The sequence below is a fragment of the Pholcus phalangioides genome, unplaced genomic scaffold (assembly GCF_987345545.1).
Source record: "Pholcus phalangioides strain wild (caught in Gottingen) unplaced genomic scaffold, Ppha-v1.0 ptg000024l_1, whole genome shotgun sequence".
NCBI lineage: Eukaryota > Metazoa > Arthropoda > Arachnida > Araneae > Pholcidae > Pholcus > Pholcus phalangioides.
The window spans coordinates 12,591,144-12,609,600 of record NW_028301616.1 but is presented as its reverse complement, the minus strand read 5'-3'; the positions used below and the strand labels follow the sequence as shown (position 1 = coordinate 12,609,600).

Genomic DNA, 18,457 nt, shown 5'->3' with positions numbered 1-18,457 from the left:
CCAAAACGCTACCTTGTGGTACAGATGCAGTTATAGGTTGAGTGGATGACAGAGTGTCGTTGATATTTACTTGAAAATTTCTTCCCGTTATATAGTGGTAGAGAAAAATTATGTAGAAGTATGGAAATTGTAGGTTTATCATTTTGTTGAGGAGTGTCACGAAGTCACATTTGTCAAAAGCTTTATTAATATCCAAAAAAGCTGCAGCAGCATACTCTTTATGATTGTAAGTATCAGTAATATATTCTGTGACTCTAAGTAATTGGGTTACACAAGAGTATTCCCGTCTGAAGCTATGCTGGTCCGGTCCTAAAATGCTGTTGACATCAATATATGTTTCCAACCTGCTGGCTATGATTTTTTCAAAAATTTTACTAACATTAGTCAGAAGACTAATGGGACATTACGAGGTTGGCGGCAGTATGTCGTTTCCATTTTTATGTATGGTTTTTATAATGGAATGTTTCCAAGGCTTTGGAAATGATGAATTTTGAGTGCTGTATTAAAAATATCAGTAAGTGCTAAAATTATGTTGAAAGGAAGATTTTTTCAGTGTTGTGTTAGATATATTGTCATATCCAGATGCCTTTTTTGTTTTTAGATCGGATATAATGTCAATCACTTCGTCAACACTAGTTGGTGGGATTTGTTCATCATATCGATTGATGTGTTGATGGATATAACGTACTACTCTGTTCTTTATCTCAACTTGGGTGTGTAGTGGTTGTACATGATTAGGTGCTAGTTGCCTTCTGTATGCCTCCGCAAAGGTCTCGACTATTTCACTGTGCTTTCGTCTGCTGCTATAGGGCTTGCAAATTTTCCAAGCTTTCCATATGTTGCTGTTTTCACATGTGGCTGTTTCTATAAAATTGGTGAATCTGTTATTTATAAAATTTTGTATCTCAAGTTTAATTTCTTTATTTAGTGTAATTTTATCAGAGCGTCTGCTGAATCTCTGCCAGAGTCTACGAACTCGATTTGTGTGCCTTAAGGCCCGTTTACACGAGGCAAGCGCTTTAGTTGGTAACTTAATTTCAACTTACCGATTCTTCTTGAAACTGTCCACACGATAAGTGGTAAGTAGGCGCTCATTGGATAATTTTTACGGAGGTGAGCGCAGTTAGCGCATGCGCGCTTCAGTCTACTCAAATCCACGGAGAGAGACAGACGCACAACGCGCGGGAGAATAATAGTAATAATTTTTTATTTATCTGGCATTCAGAGAGGTGCCTTTTTTAAAGCTCATAGCTTTCGTAACGATGGATCAAGATGATCAGGTAGAACTTAAGAATACTGTGATCAGAGCCACATTATATGATATTTTTTTTAAAGAATATAAATTTATTCATTTTCACTTACTCAAGGGGGGGGGGGGGGTATAGTTATATGATACACATTGAGGACGATGTATATTCTGACTACAATTGAAGAAACGGTTGATAATATTTAAGTTCATTTAATTTTAAAAAACTATTTACATAGGTTAACAATATTAATTCCAAATAATAAAAAAGGAGAAACTCTTTTCTCACTTGCGCGAGAGCAACACACTGAGCAAGAAGTGGGTCACGCAAGGGAAACAGTTCGCTTGTCCCCTTTTTTCGCCTCTGCACCCACGTAAGGGGGGCGAGAGATGACGCCACAGGGGAAAAAAGAACACACAACATATTATAAACTTAAGTAAGTCATCGAGAAGAAATATAAGATTTCTCTATTTCTCCTCTAAGTTGTAAATACCGATTATATGATATTTTAATCGATGTTAAAGAGGAGATAATTATGAATTATGTAAGCCGAAAATACGGGAGAAAATTCTTGGCATTCGTAAGAAATTCTAAGGGTTAAAAATTAAGTAATAAAAATTCATTAAACAAAAATTATTTCCAAATTTTCAAAATCATTATTTTTTAATTTGATCTATAGAGATGACATCTTTATGTTGAATATTTGATCATGTATTTTTACAACAGATGGCAGCAAATTCGTTCTGGACGAGAGAAATATTCGAAACCCCCCCCTATCCAGTTTATAATATATAAATCCTCCCCACCAAATAAAAAAAATTGAAGGTTCAAAAATATGTAACTCCTGACATCACGTCGACAGAATATTCCATAGCTTTTCCCAGCATCGAATAATTTTAGCTTGTTTGAACAAGGTAATTTCCATTTCTATAGTTCAACAAACATTCATGGCGAAGATATTTTTCAATAAACTTGAAGATTGTGTCCTCTGGGCCACCTCACCATCCAATATTTCGGCGGAATTCTAGCGAAACTTCAGGAGACGACGGAGTATGAACAGGTTCACGCTTGAGATCAAAATAAACCCCTCCGTGAGAGAGCAAAATGACCCCTCCAGCGCGGCAGGCCACGCCCACTGGCGCATGCGCATACGTCTACTTAACCGGAAAAAACAACCGTTCTTATCTGACTTACCAACTAAATCACTTCTGCACTTGCGCACTTGTCAACTAAAGCCGTGTAAACGGCCCTTATCGTCTGCATACATCGTATCGTACTTGGCAACTAAAAATTAAGTTACCAACTAAAGCGCTTGCGTCGTGTAAACGGGCCTTTATTTTCTGCAATATTTCTTAAGTTAAACCGTATTTATTTTCTTTTTGCACAGAGGTAGTTGTGGATTGATCAATTGCAAATTGAATTTTACTTGTGATTTGATCCACTGCACTATCTATTGCGGAAGCAATTGTTGTTCTTTAAATTTATTCCAATCAGTTTTCCGATAGATTTTTTGTTTATGAGGGACTGGGTAATCAATTTGGAAAGAAAATTGAGTTATGTGGGGAATTTAACACTGTTTTGGTACACATATACAAATACAACGCCACAACAGGCAAATTGCCCAACGAGGTGGCTGACTTAAGAACATCATGGTTCCCCCGAGCCATTTTTTGGAGGCCCTACCTACTACTGCTACACCACACATGCACCTCGCCCCCCACCCCCGCGAAACCTCCAACGAATCGGTATATGCGGGAATGTGCGTGTACGTGTAGTGAAACCTGACGTGAAGTTTTTTTTGTTTCTCTGTAATGCTTGTTATGTGTAGTGCTGCCATCTGCCACCAGTTTTTCTAACTATGAGTGAAGTGTTATGATTGAATGATTTATCGTTGTAGGACTGTTGCTCTCTGTGGCGAGACTTTTTAACGGGGAGATCGGCTCGCATTTGCGCCTTGAAGTTGGGAACCACAGAAAACCAACTTCAGCCGACCACCACTGTGGGGTTCGAACCCGGATCCTCGCATCGCGAGTACGTCATTATAACCACTCGACCACCACAGCGGCAAATGTTATATAAAATGTTATATGAATGTTATATAAACAGTTTTTTGATAATCCGAAGTCAATGACATCAGGACGAAATCTAGCACATGAGGGAATGTGAGTAGGAATGTCAGATGACTGAACTTCAAGAAAATTACCCAGACAAAATTTTCTCAGGATTCGCCCACACCTGTTGCTACCTCTACTGTGGAAAATACTGTTTTTACTATTCCAATCACCTGCCACTAGTGTCGGTATAGAAGTGTTGAAAATGTGTTCAAGTAGGGGCACATCAATGATGTTCCTTGGAGGCTTGTATATTGCACAAAAATTTAGTGGTGTTCTGCTAATATAGATTGTTATTGAACAAATTTCCATCTGGGTGGATGGAGGGAGGGTGTTGACCTGAAAGGGGATATCAGCCTTAATATAAATTGCTGTTCCTCCACCTCGATTGTGCAAACGGTCTTTTCTAATTTCGTTATACCCATGTAGCTTAATTTTTTGGCTTGGTAGTAACCAGGTTTCTGAGACCAAGACAATGTCTACCTGATTAATGAATAATTCTTCTTTTAATTCTCTTATAATGTTTTTAAGAACATTGGCATTCCAAGCCATAATGCACAATGGCCTACTGTACGTGTTGTTTGATGTACTCATTTTTGGGCTGTATAATTAAAATAAAAAATTGTAAAATCTGTTCAATTTTGTCCTTAGAAATACCTGCATTATTCAGTATTTTACAAAAAGTATCGCGTACTTTTTACAACAGTATTGAGAGATTCCGTGCCTCTGTAGTCTAGTGGTCTAGGACGTTCACCCGGAAAGTGAAAGGACGTGGGTTCGATTCCCCGCAGGGGCCGCTGAATTTTCTCTCTTTCCAAAATATATCTTCGCAACAGCCAGTTGTTGAAACCTTCGTATGGTAGCGGAGAGTGACGTCATCCTTGTAATATGGCTTTGAAACTGGTTTTTTGATAAATCATCGAAACGGGGTATTAACATTATCTCCCGATACTGTTAACTGCCTGAGGGGCCCTCGGGTCTCCAGTCCTGATCTTTCGAAATCTCTTTCAAATTTGCAGACTTCGTTTAATCATCCCTACATATGGCTATAACGAAAACAAAAATGATCGAACAAAACATGTCGATGTTTTTACGAAATTATGACCGGTCGCAAGTAATTTTATGGCCTTGTTTATCCCCCATAAAAATGAACGAAACGCCATTTTTCCCCCCTTTTTTTTTAACTCTCGTTCCGTTTTCATAATTTATTCATTGTCTTCGTTGATTCGAGTGGATGAACGTCATGTACCCACATGCCGTGTTGTTTTTTTTTATTACTATTATTATTGCAAGTACGTACTAACGAATGATGTGGACGGCTCCATCGTCTGAGGTTCGTTTGTTTTACGAGTTATGGTCTGGCTGACAACCATTTTTTTCTTCTTTCTTCGGCAATTGTTCCATCTCGGTCTGTCTCATCAGCTTGATTGAAAAATAGCCGCGTGTAATAGATCTTGTCATTGGCGGCACGTTAGAACCGAGGGCGAGGAGAGTTAATTGCTCATCGGATCGCCATTAGCACTCCGCTGCTCACTCGCTTGCTGCTCATTACCTGATAGTACGTATTTCCTATTTATGACACTATAAGTACTATCAACGGACGCGTATAGTAATACTGTAATACAAAAAAACAAACAAATATTTTATCTTCAATTTCCAGTTACGTGAATGTATGTACATCTACGTTCATTTGTTCTGGGTACGAGAGTAATTGTTTGTAGAATTGGCAACATCAACATCCTAGCATGAGCTCTGGTGATAATTCTACACTTTATTTCGAGTTATATTAACCCTTTAATTGTCAAGCATTGAAATATCCGGAGGAGAAAATTTTTGAAGGGTTATGTTAAAAAAAAAAAGAGGTACCCTGTGCAAATGCTATTTTTTTTGACAAAAAGAAAAAATGTCGATATTGGAAAAAATATGGGATGTTGCCCTTCAAGGAGAAACACTGTATTTACATGACTTACATCAGTGATACTCGACCTTCTCGGACCTTGGGCCAGCTATGTGGTGTTCCTGCCTCTGGAGCCATTCAAGTATTACGTCAGCAGATTTTTAGCCATTTTTGACCCCGTCAGCAAAAGTCAGCTATACGCTGACCCCCCCCCCCAAAAAAAAGGTGGTTGATGACGTACGCAACCCCCTCCCCCCCTTTGTCATCAGAAGTCAGCAAATCCGAACCCCCCCCCCCCCCCCCCCCCCGATGCTGACGTAATACTTGAATGACCCCTCTCGCGGGGCCAGAAACTTATAGATAATATATTCTGCCTATATATTCAAAAAATATATAGGCAGGGTGACCATATGTGTGAGCTGTATTTTACGGGATATTCACGAAATTTTGGCTGTCCCAACTTATAAAATGCTCGGTTTTTCCCCTAATTTTCAACGAGGTTTACTTGAATTTTTGAAATCAAGAATTAAGATTACTTTCAGGACTTATACAGTTGTAATTATTGTGGGATATTCGTTTTATTAAACTAAGTTACATAATTAACTCAATACTGAAATACAAAATAGCGATATTCTTGTTCTTGGAGACGGGGATCGCGGGGCCGTTCTCGTTGTTGACAATCCATGTTCTGCCCGGGTGTTGCCATCGTCTGCCCAGTAATACTGCACATAAGACAGTTCATGTCGTTTCTCATAAAATGGATACAGGTTCTCATCCAATTTATTCTTCTCCATATTTTTTGAAGATTGTTTCTACGAACACGCTCGTCTGCATGGTGTGCAGTCGCCAACCGAGTAGCGTGTAGAATAAGCGTGGATCAGAAGGGGGCGATGGGAACGGTCGCCCCTTCCAAGAACCGAATAATATTGGGTAAATTAATCTGCCCCTTGAAATACGGGATGATCCAATGCACATGCACAATAAGTTACTTTTCCGACACATCACCCTGAATCCGCCTGCCTCCGCTCCATTTTTCACAGCTTAAGATGTCTGCCTCGGCTTCATTTGCAGCTGAAGATGTCTGCTTTCGCTCCCTTTGAATCTAAAGATGCCTATCTTCACTATATTCGCAGCTAAAGAAACCTGGCATTGCTCCATTGGAATCTGAATATGTCTGCCTCCACTACATTCGCAGCTGAAGATATGTCTTCTTTTCTATTCGCAACTCAAGACGTCTGCTTTCGTTCCATTCGCAGCTGAAGAGATGCCTGTCTTCGCTCCATTCGTATTCATCGCTCCATCTGCTCTCGTTCAGGTGCGGTTCCGTGAAAGGGGCGGGGAGCAACTATCGCTCCTCACAAGAGCTGAATAATATGTAGGGAAAATTTGTCTGTCCCGTGAAAAAAATACTGGATGATTCAAAGAAATTTCACAATTCTCCTCCTCCCGACAACGCATTGTCCTGTATCCGCACCTGGTGTAGAAGTCGCTTTCGGTGGACGACGTCAGGCGCCCTTTGTCGTCGGTCGGACTCAAAATGTCGGCCGTTGCCACATGCGTAGCTTGCCGCCCGTTGTCGCTTCCAGTGGACGACCGGCCTGAAAATAACAATTGGAAAGTAGTACGATGTGGTGCATCGTAATAAAATCAAAAGCATCCATAATTAAAGGAAAAATAGCGATTAGTTTAAGATGTTAATATCACTTATTAAGTGAACGAGTTCTTATTTTGTGTTAACGGCGGCATTTGTTGAGGCTAATATGGGTCAAGTGTTTTTCATATCCCATCAATATCCTTGCCTAAGCTTCTTCCTTCAACCCCAATAATGATGGTCTAAAATCACACAAACCCCGATTTTTATTATATATTTTTTTAATCTCTCAGAAAGTCGACGTTTATGGCAACATTGTCAAGGACAAAGGGTGTGGTCAGATTACCATCAATTACGTTCGGCGATCGTCTCTTTTCACAGGGACAAAGTTCCATCAGCACCTCCCATGGAAAACTATCGACACAAAATCGTAGGCGATATTTATTACGCGACTTTTCTTTTCCCATCTCTGTTAGAGCCATCAAAAAAGATTTCCAGCAATTAATAATTAATGGCAGTGGTTGTCACTCTATTTTTGAAGCCGCCATGAGAATGCATTCGATATATAAAGCAGTGTTTCCCGAATTGGGCAATATCGCCTCCTGGTGGGCGATGGAAGCTACGTATTTAACATAAGATCCTATGGGTTCACTTGTATTGGGGCGATGAGAGAGAAAAAATTCTCATGAAGGGGGCGATGGAACAAAAAGTTTTGGAAACTATGATTTAAAGCAATAGGAGACTTCGAAACTTTAGGGTCTGCATCAAAGATGCTCAACCTTTTTGAGAGTGTGGGTGCACTTCATTTATTTGGAAACGTCGCGGGCCACTTGAGTTATCTGGAAATGTGCCCGAAGTCACTCAGATGATTTGAAATTGTGGTGAGAGTCATTTAGAAATTTCTGGAAATGTACTTCACGCTGCTCGGGTGCCCTGAAAATATGCCACGAGTCCCTTACGTTATCTGAGAATGTGCCTTAAGTTACTCAGATGACCTGAAAGTATGCCGTGGGCCGCTTGAGTTACCTGGAAATGTGCCACGGAAATGGAAAGAAAGCGAAAAGACATACTCCATGTAGCGGGAGTTACTCGCTGTCCACTACGGAGTCGGGGGAACAAAAATGGCGAGTAACTCCGGTCTTTTCGCTTTTTTCTCTGTTACTGAAGAAGGAACTTCATACAGTTCCGAAACGAGTCTAGCCGTAGTTCTCTTATTATTTTGGGTCTACTGAAGTTGGTTTTTCTAGTATATTCTTTCATCTTAGGGCCTAAGGCTTGGGCCTACCTTTTGACTACATTTGCGTCTTCATTTATCAGTGAAAAGTGAAATAAGTTCAAATAATTTTTTTAAGAAGTAAAAACTCACGTTTTACGTTAATTTTTTAATTTTTTGTTTATTTTAAAAGCGCACAGTATTTATTCATACTGTATAGTTTCTATGATTTTTATGTTTCCTGTAGTCAAAATGGATAAAATGGATATAAAAGAATTTATCCTAAAATGTAAAATAAGTCCAATATTTTTATTCTTGGACCATTAATTCCGTAACGAATTTTTAAAACGTTTTACAGCTCAGTGCATAACAAACATTTATTAAATCTCGCCTGTACTTAGAGGTCAGAAAATATGAATACGAGCGGGTTTTTGTATTAAAAAGGGTGTTTTTTGGTGATATGGGTGGAGGTAGGAAGTGAGCATTTATAGAACTCCGGCATTTCTGTTATCCGGCCCGCACTTGCGCCACACTAGGCCGGAAAGCCCAAAGTCTACTGTATATTACATTGAAGACATCATTATAAATTTATGTATTAACCTCTGAAAATTTTGTCTTTAACTGCTCTGAAATTCCCTAGCTTGAAATTATATTATTGTTCGGCACTTCAGTACTTTAGCCTCTCCCTTGTAAAAACCATGTAGAGATGTTGTGGAAAGCTACATAATTTTTGTTTGTTGGCACGGGAGCAAATTCTTCGAAGATAACAAAATTATGAAATTTGTTTCAATATTTCGTGAGAGAAGACATCTGTGGAGGTCACAATCCCAAAACATAATCAGAAAAAAAAAGAGTCATGATGAACGTAAAACTCAGAAATTGTTTATTTTATCGGAAGAATGGGCGATTAATGGTTAGGTCATCGTTTTCAATAATATTGAACGTGCGTGCTGTACTGTACAGTTAACATACACATTCGAAAATGTCTCTTCACGTGTGCACCATATTTCAATACGCAATATTTTATGCTCAGACAGATACAACAAAAACGATTTGTAGATATTTCTACGATGAAAGAACGCCACATGCGGGAGAAAATTCGGGTAATGATTTACGTATGCGGTATCTTTCACAATGCATATATCTTTTTTTATGGAAACTATCCCGAATAGCTCAACGTATACGGTCCCCCCCCCCCTAAGGACTTAATCTTATCTTATAAGTATACATTATTTTTATTCTGGTGGTGAAAAAGAGCCAAGGCCAGCAGGAAACGAAGCCAGTCACGTAAGGACACGGCTTCCTATAAATTCCAAGGAGAGGGAAAAAAATACGAATCCGTGTTTTTGTGAAGCCCCTTACAAAAGTCGAAGAGATATCGGTCATGTATTTAGATTAATAGGTTCGATATTATGAAATGTTACTATCAAATTTTTTTTGCTGTTTTTTCCCCCATTTTATTGAACATTCTTGGAGCACGGAATCCGGTTCCTTCTCCGGGAGAATGTGTATCTTCTGGTTTTCCTCCTTTCGATTCTCTTGTCGGTTGTGATTCGATGCACGTAATTTTTGTTGTTTTTTTTGCTCTGAGAAGAATGGAACGTTTCTTGTCACGTTTCCGAAAAAAAAAAAAAATTGAGCTGAAGCACATTAAAATGTGCGTGTTTTAATAATGTCCAAGGTGAAGTTTGTTTTCAACTGGCCTTTCGCGTTCGGAGAAAAAAACGAAATCATTTTTGGTTTACATTTTGTTTCCTGATTGTCTCGAGGGCTTTAATTATTCATTTGGTGAAACTTTTCTTCTTTATAAAAATTTCGTTTCGTGCTCTAAATTGAAAGGAGCCATATTTTTTGAATATCATTTACATAATAGGGGCCGTTCAAGACTTCCGTTCGTTTTTTGACCCCCTTCCCCCCCCCCCTTTGTCAGCAAAATTTCGTCATCAGCTCTGCCCCTCTGAATCCTAACGCATATTGGTGCGATCAAAGACGTACGCAGGTGGGGGTGGGGGGCTGGCTCGTGACCTCCCCCCCCCCCCCCCGACGATCAAAAATTTATTTTTTTAATGCAAAAAATTTTCGAAGAAAATACTTTTATATGTTATAATCAATTTCTGTTCATTTCAATGTTATTTGAAGGCTATGAACTCAAAATTTATCTTTAATAAATTCATTGCGATCCACCCTCTAAGCCAAATAATGATAAATCGCATAAAGGCCCTTGGCCCGCGGACAAAATATGGCCCCGGGGGGGTTATCTGATGCGGCCTGCCCTCCTCAAACCTAATTTTGTAAAAATGAACTAAGCGGCACATTTTTACAGATCGCTTAAGTGTCCCGTGGTACAATTCCAGAGCATTTAAGCTGCCCGTGGCACATTTTCAGGTCACTTAAATGACCCGGGACTCAGTTCCAGAACACTTAAGCGATCCGTGACACATTTAGAGATCCCTTGAGTGACATGTGACGTAGTTTTAGAGCACTTAAGTGGCTCCCCAGTGCGGTTCTACATCACTCAAGTTATCCGCGGCACATTCTCAGATTATTTAAGTGATCCGCGGCATATAATTATGGATCACTTGAGTGATGCGTGGTACAGTTCCAGATCACTTGGATCCGCGAAACATTTAGAGATCACTAAAGTGGTTCTGTAGGACACTTATCAATGGAGCGGGGATGGGGATAGTGTTACTTCAAGTGCCCACAAACTATCGGAAGGTTTGTCTCGTTTTTGGCGCACCGAGTAAGATGCCATATTTCATATCATCATAAAGGGTGGTTGATGACGTAAGCATCTTCCAAACCCCCCTCCCCCCTTGTCATCAAAAGTCAGCAAAATTAAGCCAGCGGACCCCCCCCCCCCCCACATCTATGCTGACACGTCATACTTGAGAATGGCTCCATACCGAAACAATATTTTTTTAATAGTATTAAAAATGCAAAAACATTTTGAAAATCCAAAAAGATGGATGCTCGGATCTGAAGGGGATAATGTAATGGTCGCAATGATGAGTGTAGTCATTATATCGAGCGTCGACTGCACTACATTTTAATTTGTTCACCATTCAAGACACATCTGAACATTTGAGTTCGGTCCATGCATTTACTAGGCTACCGATTGTTAGCGTTATTTGCGTCTTCATGTGTGAGAAATCGGCGTCTACTGATGCATACCAAGAGAAATAAAGTCCGAAGTTTTAAAATGACACATTTATAAAGTCATTTACCGTTAGTTCTAACACGTTTACGATCAAGTCTGTGACTTGGACGAGTTTCAACAATGGCTAGTTTTCGACTTGAAACATTTGACGTCAGTACTTAATGATGTGTGTGTTGTGTGTATTGGCTTACTCGTAATCAAGTAAACTCCAACCAGGCTTCACTCCGCATGAAATATGCCTGAAGAGTAATTACAAATTTGTGTAATTTATATTAATATTAGAGAGTTCCGTTTCACATATCCTGGAAAAGAGATGCATTCATTACGGGCTTATGCTTTTTAAACCAATAGAGGAGGTAATTCATTACTTTGTCTTACGTAATACTTTAGATTCTTCAAGTTCAACGCTCAATGTTAATTACGCTACTAAATTTTATGATGCGAATACCAGTTGGCTTCAAGTCAACACAGACCGAGTCGAGGACACGTATGTCTCCCGTAGATCCAAGAGAGAGACAATTACGTTCTCTTGATTTTATTTAAATCCATAAAACTCCAAGTAAAATTCATTTTGTTCGAATTCAGGAATAACTTCATAGTCAGATGAAGATTATTTATGGGACTTCGGTCTTCATAAATATACTGCGGAACACCGATTATAAAATTTTTGCGGGGCCACCGAAAGAAAAGGCGTGAAATCGTGGTTGGAGCAAAAAAGGAAATGCAAAGGATCTCCCAAAACCTTAATTTACAATGGTACGCAGGTAATAAACTCAATTTAAAATTACAAAAATGTGCGACATTGTTATTCCTCTTCTAATTTGAGCCAAAACTGGCAATTTTTTTTGACTCATTTGTGTTCATTGTGTATCAGAATGCCCTTTAAAAAGAAAAAAATATTTGAATTAGTTAATTTGGGTCGATATCCTTACTAGGACCATTTGAGTTACGTACACGTGCGTAAATCAAATTCTTTAAAAAAATGAAAGAATCTTTAATACCGTTAAAAATGAAGGCACACATATGTATACCTTTAGAGCGAACAGGTAAGAAAGGGTTAATAGAAGTTCCAGACCAGACCAGAATTAAATTTTTAGCCGATTCCCAGCCCCGTAGGGCCAACTATCGGCATAAGGACTGGCCAAGCAAGCCTATGAAGAAGAAAGAGTGTTAGTGTTTGTGGATAGAAAGGTGTATGTGTGATGAATGTAGAAAGAATTGGTCAAAAAAGTCATGGTCTGGTAACAGTAAAACGCCGCCACAGTTCATCGGGCTCGGTTTTCACAATCTGCAGTCAAGTAACATCTATCTATGGGGTGGAAGATGGGGGGGGGGACATCACGTGGGTGTCGTGGCACAAAAAATCCCCGGCAAGAAAAATCAAAAATACAGGTAATAAAGTTCTGTTTCGTACTCAGTGCATCAGAGTTTATGGGAAAATTATATTAACACAATTAAAATACGCAGAGATAAAAATGACCCGAAACAAAAGCAGACCGCTTTTCTCTTTCCCCCCCCCCATGTGTGTTCGATTCTCTTCGGAATCTCTTCTCTAAATGATATAGCGCGAGGATTACTGGAGAAAGCCATGTGATTATATATAAACAGCGTTAAATAATGTAAAATACGCAACCACAACCAGCAAACTGACATCACAGTTTGCCAAACATTAACAAAAACTTCAAGACAAAAAGTGGTCGAAATATTCCATCCAGTGAGCACGATTTTGGCTGAGATAAAAGTGCAGTGAGCATGATTTGAACCAAAATAACAGCTATTTGTGTACGTGCAGGGGTTTTAGTCCAATGGAATGAATGGCAAAAATAGCGTCAGTGACCGTATTTGAGGGTGCCGCTAAGAGGGGTTTTACTGTATTGAGATGATAATTGCCAAAGCAATTGACATATAACATACAAATCTCACTGGTCTCTTATTTGAAAATGCTACACGTTTACTAAAGAAGTTAGAGCTAAAAAATAACTATTAAAAAAATATTTTTTTTCTTCGGTATGGAGCCATTCAAGCACACGCAAATTCAGTTCAAACATATAAGGAACTCCCTTTTTTTCCAATATATACAAGTAAGGGATGAAGAAATGCAAATCACTATGAATATGTGAGTAAATGTGAATAAATACGATTGTATAGGAGCAGTCAATGAAATGCAAAAATGAGTGTATATGTACGTAGGCAATTTGTTACTCATCAGGAAGATAACAAAACACTTTTATAAGTTTTCCCAATTCAGGTGCCCAATTTGTCTAGGCCTCCTGTATTTTCTCAGATATCCAACATTGTAATCAGTAATTTCTCTCAGGTGTTCATATTGAGAGTTTAGCATTCTATCAAATTGGTCGTTGTTCAGTTTTTTTATGTAAGGGAAAAAATGTGGTATGTCCACATCCTGTCTGATGTTAATACCTCGAACATGCCATGGAGCTCTTACAAATTTTCTAAGTATTTTATTCTGAGTGGTTTGAAGTTTTTTAACGTTCATTTTACAAGCTTGAGCCCAAGCTGGCGAATCATATAATAATGTAGGCCTAAGAATGGATTTGAAGAGAATTATTTTATTCTTCAAAGAGAGCTTTGCTTGTGGAAATGTTGATGCGATTGAGCATACCCATAATTCTGTTAGATTTGTTTATTACATGATCGATATGTGTTGAGAAAGAAAGATTTTTGTTAAGAATATATATATATATATATATATACAACCCAGATATTTTTTGCCTAACAGGGCTTAATGATTGTGTAGCAATTTTTAGGCGCCTGACAGGTATTTTACGACGTCTAGTGAACTCTAAAAATTTACATTTATCACTGTTGAGTTGAATGGCAGGCTGATCACACACCATTATTCCATTTCGTCCATGGTCTCGCAAATTATCAAAGGCTTGATTTGCATCCCTGCTACTGCACAAGACGGCACAGTCGTCTACAAATAAAGATATTATTCTGTTTTGGGGGCAGTGTATATCGTTAATGTATAACAGGAACAGTTGTGGCCCCAACACACTTCCCTGAGGCGTGAATATGTTTCATTGAGGATAGTGTATTTTGGATTTCAACTTGAAAAGTTCGACCTAAAAGATAATGGTAGAAAAATATGACCATATGCAGAGGCATATTTCAATCAATGGGTTTTGTAAGAAATTTAGCATAAGCACGTCAATCAAATGTTATTGCTATGGTTAAGACAGATACTACTACATAATGAAAATTATTAATAGAAATTTATAATTTTGAATTGTATTCGATATAATATATTTTAATATATTATCAATATACAGGGCATCCCATAAATTCGTAAATAATTCAAAAATTTATAAAAATTGAACAAATTGGTGTTTCTAAATGCGTTTTTTGAAGAAAAAAAAGTTATTTTCTCACGGAGAGGAAATTTTTTTTGGACAAAACAAAACAGTTGAAATTTTTGTCGATAGAGAGCGCTGCACAAAAGCAAACCACCTTTAAAAGCAACGTGCGCCTTCTGACGAAGTGATTTTTTCTGAGTCCCTCTACCTGGTGAAACATGTTTCCGAAAATTTCAACCAGATTTTATCTTATATATAAGATTATTTATATCTTATTATATATAAGATATCATTATACTATCACTTATATTATTATTATTTCTTATATTCTTATTTTCAAGACGCCTCTGCATTTGTGACCCCAGGGCCGTGCGTTATGACTGCACTGGAAACAACTACTACTTCATATAAAACTGTCTACATGACTGTGTTTATTAGTTTTCGTGTGAGTTTTTCCATTTGCATTCCCCCAAAATGTTCATCCTATAATGTTCCCAAGTAATGCCGGGATTACACTATAAAACTTTTCAAAAAAGTTCTTTTATAAAATTTGGAAATTTAACCAATAAGATTATCGATTGCATTTGATCGAATGTAACCTATGAGCTTTATTGGTTGGATTTTTCAAGTTTTATAAAAGGGATTTTATCAAACTTTTATAGTGTGATCCCGGCCTAAAAAAATTGCAAAATCGGGAATCCACGCTACTCCTGGATGAATGTGGACAGGGTGATAAGATAAAGACATGCTAACCAGGACTCTCGTGTCAAGATGACGCCATCCATCTGCCGGATATTTCTGCTGGCAGGTGGCGTTTCCCAAACGTCGTTAGGAAAAAATACCCAAAGTACTTGATTAAGGCATCAAAAAATTACCACGTTTAAGTAGTACAGAAAGTATTAACAGTACTTTCCCCTCACGATAGTTGGTATTAATTATAAAATTTGATTATTTAATTATATCTAATTCTAATCGAGTATGTGGACATTTTCTGACATGGAAACTTCAACTAATCTTCATAATAAATTAGACAATTTTTTTTATCATTCGTGGGAAAATATTTTGTTTATCCGAGAGAACGTTTAAGACTGAACAATTTTTTGCAATAGACGTTCCATTAATTTTGTTTCTAGAAAAGTATTGAAATATGCTAATAGTGCGATACTGGGTGTCTTAATGGCTATCAGATCAGCATCAGATTTCTGCAGATTCCGATCGAGATTATAGAGATGTGCATTTAAATTTTGACTGATCTGTAAGCTATGACACTTTTTGTTTCGAGTTACTTATCAAATTGCTCGCCTTGGTGATCTCCATATGCGCTAAAAAAAGTAGCAAAATATGCACCAAAAAATACTGAAATGTGAACTAAAAACACTTGAAATATGCACTGAAAATAAAGGTAAATAAATCTGCATTAATGTCGACATCTTCCATGAAATCAAAAATGCGAGAAAAATGACAAATTTGTCTAATAATGCTCAAGTATGTCACTAAAAATGAAAAATATTCTCAAAAATATAAATAAAAATGCATCTGAAAGCACCAAAAAATGAAAAATTCATAAAAGTTGTGAAAATATGCATTTAAGGTATCCGACTGCGTTCGAAAGCACTTTTCAGTAAAATTGTTCTGGAGTGAACTTTAAGGACATTTTTTGATAGAAAGCGTCTCAAAATGATGAAAACAATAAATTTTGATCTACCTAATGTCATTTTCTGCGAAGAAGTTATTTTCATGTCAAATTTTAAGCAAAATTCATGTGATATTCGAAAAACGATTGAAAAAATTCTACGAGTGGAATGTTTTATTTTCACAGTGCATTTATATAGTAATGGTGCAGGTTATGAACAAAAATTTAAAGTATTGTGTGGTATACTCATAAGTTACTCAAATTTGTTAATGTATACATACGTGTGAATTTTTTTAAATTTCATTCTACATATCATCTATAAAACGATGTAATCAGACAAATATACGTGATAGACCTTAGATTTTGATAAGTAACTTCAACATTACATAGTAAAATATCATATTCAAATCCGTAATGATACAATGGATGGATTTTTAGAAATCGTCACAAACTCAAATAAATGCCAACAATTGCAATCTTAAATCACGTTTACAGTTTTTATTCACGGATTACTTGTAAGTAAAAACGTAATGAGCGTCATATAAACAAAAAAAGGCCTGTTTTGGAACCACAACAAACATGGCTTTCAATACAAAATGAAAAATAAAAATCGGTATTTTCTTCAAACATGACGTTTTCAACGTAGTCGGATACCTTAAAAAGGTCAAAATATGTATTCAATAGAAATTTTGAATAAAATAAAAAATGTGATTTAAAAATTCTTCAAAATGTGCTCTAAAGGACAATAAAATAAATTTAAAGTATGTTTAAATTAAAGTATAAATATTGAAGAATGAAAAAGTAAATTGCATTTAAAATTGAAGAATTGAATTGCATTGAAGTTTCCCTGAAGGAGGAAAGTCTGTGCGCAAAAAATGAAAAAAAGAACATGCATTTAAAAATTTAAGAACATCACCTGAAAATGAAAAATGTGCACAAAAATTAAAGAAAAAATATGCATAATAAAAGCACTAAAGTATAGCTAAGGAGAATTTTTTTTTTTAAACTGAAGCATATACGAAAATAAAAAATGAAGGTAACACACATGCATTTAGAAATACAAAACTATGTGTTTGAAATATGCCCTAAGATAAAAATACTCAATGATGAAATTTTTCTTAAAAAAATGAAAAAATATATATGATTAAATTCAAAGAATAAAAAGATAAAAATAATCTTGAAAACATTAGTACAATGCGATTAATGGGAAAAAATTTCAGAAATATGCACATATTCTAAAATTTCGGTTATTTTATACATTTATATACACTGACTATAAAAAGTGCTGGAATATGCAATTGCTTATGCACTTGCATAGAATCCTGACTCTGCATATCTACATAGATTCTAATAGAGATAATTAATGGAAAATAATAGTTCTGTCCCGTGGAATACTGGACGTACATTCATCCCGTACACACTTTACTTAATCGAATTCATTCTTCGTGACAGGTTTTACTGCATATTCATTGTACAGTAGAATCTCGACTATCAGGCTCGAGACTATGTTGCCTTAGTTACTATCTGGTCTTGTCTCTTGGCGCCATGACGTCGCCAAATCATCGGAGCTGTTGCCAAACCTCGCCAAGTTTATTGCCAATTTGGTGATATTTACAGAGGAATGCGTTAATTTTCATTTTTACGCAAGGTAATAACAATTTACAGGCGAAAAATAGTATAATAAATAAGAACTATTTCCATAATTTTCGTAACAATATTTATATTATTGGACTCTTCCTTTTTCTGTAATATTTTTTTTAAAAAGTACAAAACATAACAAACATTCACATTAACATTTATGTATAAAGTATTGACCTGTACAAAAAGGTAAAAAATATGAATAGGAGGGGTTTTTGGTACCAAAATATTTTCGATGGTAGGGGTAGAAAGTGAGCATTTATCGAACTCTGGTTTTTCTATTAACGCCCGCCCTTCATCCACATTAGGCCGGATAGTCCGGATTCTACTGCATTAATGTTTTCAGTGATGTGTGCATTGAAAAAAAAGTGTATTTATTCGTTTACATGTATATTCTTATATACTATGCTTTTTGAAAATATTTGCTTTCACTTGAAACTGAATTTCCTTCGCATATCTGTCTGCACAAGAGCACGTATGTAAATTTTATATACCTTGTGCTTTATGTAATATTAACTATTACTCACACGGCTTAATTTTCCCTTTTTCTTGTACATGTGTGTGTGTTCTCACTAATAACATGCCTTGCATTTTTCTACTGAACAGATTGATTGATCTCGCTTGTTTGATCTCTCACCTTTCTTAGCTAC

The 18,457-nt window shown here is 36.9% G+C and overlaps 1 protein-coding gene and 1 non-coding gene across 3 annotated transcripts in view; both read left to right on the top strand.

Moving 5' to 3' along the window:
• LOC149068747 (potassium voltage-gated channel protein Shab-like) overlaps nucleotides 1-18,457 on the top strand; it is a 128,759-nt gene that overhangs the window by 80,896 nt on the left and 29,406 nt on the right. The window lies entirely within an intron of this gene.
• TRNAS-GGA (transfer RNA serine (anticodon GGA)) lies at nucleotides 4,081-4,154 on the top strand. Its single transcript has one exon. It is a non-coding gene; the product is annotated as a tRNA-Ser (tRNA).